The 3,679-nt window shown below is 44.9% G+C and overlaps 1 protein-coding gene across 2 annotated transcripts in view; it reads right to left on the reverse strand.

Annotated features, from left to right (window-relative positions):
• Positions 1-3,160, reverse strand: part of PCYT1A (phosphate cytidylyltransferase 1, choline, alpha) — a 38,812-nt gene extending 35,652 nt beyond the window's left edge. For both annotated transcript variants that reach the window (XM_018561584.1, XM_018561585.1), the window contains exon 1: positions 3,021-3,160. The gene's annotated coding sequence lies outside the window, so the exon portion shown is untranslated. The remainder of the gene's footprint in view (positions 1-3,020) is intronic.
• Positions 3,161-3,679: the final 519 nt, after the last annotated feature.

Genomic DNA, 3,679 nt, shown 5'->3' on the forward strand with positions numbered 1-3,679 from the left:
AAATGGGGGGGGGGGGGAAGCAGTGCTGATTCCTCCACTATTACAGCAGAAGCAGTTAACTCACACAGTGCTGGAAATCCACCCCTGTGAAGGGGATTCGGCAGCACTGAAGGGAGGATTTCCACAGGAACCATCAGCCAGCAGGAAGTCCACCCCTGTGAAGGGGATACAGCAACACTGAAGGGAGGATTTCCACAGGAACCATCAGCCAGCGGGATGTATGACACACTTCATTAGAGGTAAATGATGTCGCTGCTGCTGTATAACACAAAACACTTCTAAATGAAACTTGAGCTTGAATCTAATAATGAACCTTTCCAGAATAAAAGCTAAATCATGTTTGTCTACTCTTGTTGCTATTTGACTCTAACATAAAACATACCTTACAACCTAGCAGGAGAAATCACTGGCTGTAGGACATCAATGTCACCTACAAAATCATACAAGACCTCAAGTTCCTTGCTGTTCTTAACAAGCTACAGATAGGATTTTGTTTCAGCACAAATGTCATCAAAATAAGGATGTCTGGAGCAAAAATTCAAACCTTTGTGTCTTCCCCGGCCGAGATGTCCTTATTCACTGCCACATGCTTGTATAAATGACACTATCTGCACTTTGTTCAATCCTAATAAGAAACTGCTGACAAGTTCAAAGGACAGAACTGAACTAAGGATCAATCCTACATATATCCTGACCACCGCAGGCTGACCTTGGCACTGTCACAGATTATTCTGCAATAAGTAGTATATACTGTCTGGGGTCAAATCAAAACTACATTGCAGAAGTTTTAAGTAAACCTGTACTTTGCTCTCTCAGAGCAAAGCAACATATTGCAGCAGCGCAGGAGATTAGTGGTTGGTACTTCTGCCTTACAGCACTGGGGTCCTCAGACCAAATGTCAGGACATTATCTGCATGGAGTTTGCACATTCACTCTGAGCTTGTGTAGGTTTCCTCCCACTCCAAAAAAATGCCGCTAGGTTAATAGTACGGCTCAAACCAACTAATCGATTAAGTGACAAGAATTGTTGTCAACGATTCTCATGATCAATTAGTTGGTCTGGGTCCTCTAGTTCTCTCCTACCCGCCAGGAGCTGGCGTTTCCTCGGCTTTGTCGCCCCTCCGATCCCCACTGCTCCCAGCGGGGATCAGGGTGACACAGACTCCTGCAGCCGGTGCCCACAGCATCAGCTCTGCAACCGTCTCTTCTGCTGGGTGCCCATTGCATGTGGCATTCTATGTCCCCTCCGATTCCCACAGCTCTCCCTCAACTTGACTCGGACCTCACCTTTCTTCCCCACATCCAATCACTATCCAAATCCTGCCGCCTTCACCTTCGTAACATCTCCAAAATACGCCCCTTCCTCACCAAATAAACCGCAAAATGACTCATCCACTCCCTTGTTACATCTCGTCTTGACTATTGCAACTCCCTCCACATTGGCCTACCTCTAAAAGATCAGTACGATGTTTGTAAATAACAAATTCAAATTCTATGTCCCCAATTATGAATGAACAGGAAGTGCTCTACATCACTTCCTGTTCATTCATGATTGTGGACACAGTATGTGTTTACTATCTCCTCGATTTATGAATGAACATGAAGCCTCTGTACTAAGTGGATCTTGTTCATTGAGTGCTGGGGCTGCAGAAAAAAAGATTGAGCACTCCAACAAGACCCCTGATGTCTCCATAAAGAGGACCTGTCATGTAAATTGGCTATCACATAGGGGGCTTCTTAGCCGCGCATGTAATAGCAATAAAGTTGTGTGAGAAACTTTGTGGGTTTTTTTTTAACATTTACGGTACTTTTTACATTATATAGTAAAAAATAACCCCCCCAGTGGTGATTATATACCTCCAAAAGAAAGCTCTATATGTCCCCAAAAAATGTCAACATAAATTGCAAGGCTATAGTCCGGTCATGCTGACTGGTGGAATTTATGACTGATTGGTGAAACGCCCTAAAATTTTTCAAGTCACTATGAGAGCAGAGACGGCAGAGAGCCATGACAGGATTAAGAAGTGAGCGAACACCGGCATGTGTTCGCTCACCTCCCGATCTACTGAGCCGACCTGTGACAGTCTCATTGTCACAGGTCGGCTAGAACTATGAGGTGAGTGAAAAGCACTCACCTCATAGTTCTCCTTTAAAGTTCCCCACGGCTTTTTAGAACTTGAGATCCCCAATGAAGAGAAACTGTCCTTCTTGTGCACTTAAATACCTTTCAGTAGCTATACATGACTGTGCTACATAAGGATAACATTAGGCAGCAAGTCAAATCAAACACATACTTGTGCAGCAACCTCCTCCCTTGGATGAGCTGTGACACATCCTACAGACAAATATTTCTGAGGACAATGACAATACAGCCTCTGTTATTTAGAATACACGTCTCCAGGATGGCAGAAGCTCAAGTTGTAAACTTTGTACAGGTTTCTTTCGGTGTTACAGATCATGTTGCTCAGATCTGGTGCCCTTTAGAACAGCACTGACATAAAGGGCAGAAGGAGCAGTGCTGACCCATAACTCATCCGACCCCATGACTCCCTCTTTAGGACAAGGGTCAATGGATCGCTCCTTATCACTCCATACACCCAAACTGGCTGACGTGTCAGGGCAAAGGCTGCTCTTTCCATTGATCACTGCCCTGCCTTGGGGACAGGAGATAGGACACCGTGACTGGAGGAAACAGATTGCCTGTCCCCAATGTAGATCAGAGAATGAAGATAACCCTGGCTAGTTCTTACACGAATCACTTCACCCCTGCTTTCCCAAACCCGTCCGTGTCAGGATGATATCCTAGTATAGTACTATGGTAACTTCACTACTCCACTCAGACACCCATCACTCACATTCCGTACCTCTCCATAGGTGCCCTGTACTGATATCTGACTTACACGGTGCTACCACACTACACAGCCGTGGGCACGTCAATCAGCAGTTGTGAGCTGCAGAAGTGCGGGTAACTGTCAGCAGCCAACCTACAAAACACAACAGAAAACACATTCCCAGCTCACCTCCCCGGTGTCTCCGTGTCCACTTTCCGGGCGGGGCTATTAGATTGTGACAGCACCGCCCGGAAGTACAGCTCCGACTCAGCGCTAAAGCTGGACGTCCGAATAGCAGTCCGCCGGGAACATAGAACACGCTGCAGGGTTCCGCGTCAACTCCTGGAAACCGCTTTCATATTTATTGCCTTTAAATACCGCCTGTATCTGCCAGTGCAGTGTTACACGTTTTGCCAGCAGTATTTGTGTTCTACCTGAACGCCAACCTATTTATTGTTAACGTTTTAGATAGAGTGGGAATGGTTACAGGCTCTGTCTGTCTGTGTCCCCTTTTGAGAAATGAAATGTAGTTGTCACAAGAAAATTAGTTGAAATGACATCTCAAAGTGGAGTAGGGTTGGCCTTGGTATTAAGTATAAAGTAACTGGTGGTTAGAGTACCACATCTGAATTATCAAGACATTATAAAACCAGAACAATGTGCTGGACTTTAGTGGTACCACAACAACACTTGAAGAAATTCAATTCATTTTATTATCCTTTATTAAAATGTTTCCTTAAAATCACTCACAATGTATATACAACGTGTAAGGGGTCTATGAGAGATTGTCTCAAAGTAGCACTGGGCCAGCTATACCATTAGGGATGCCACCTTTTCTTCAAGTGAAA

Source organism: Nanorana parkeri, unplaced genomic scaffold (genome assembly GCF_000935625.1).
Source record: "Nanorana parkeri isolate BGI_ZX_2015 unplaced genomic scaffold, ASM93562v1 scaffold531, whole genome shotgun sequence".
Classification (NCBI taxonomy): Eukaryota; Metazoa; Chordata; class Amphibia; order Anura; family Dicroglossidae; genus Nanorana; species Nanorana parkeri.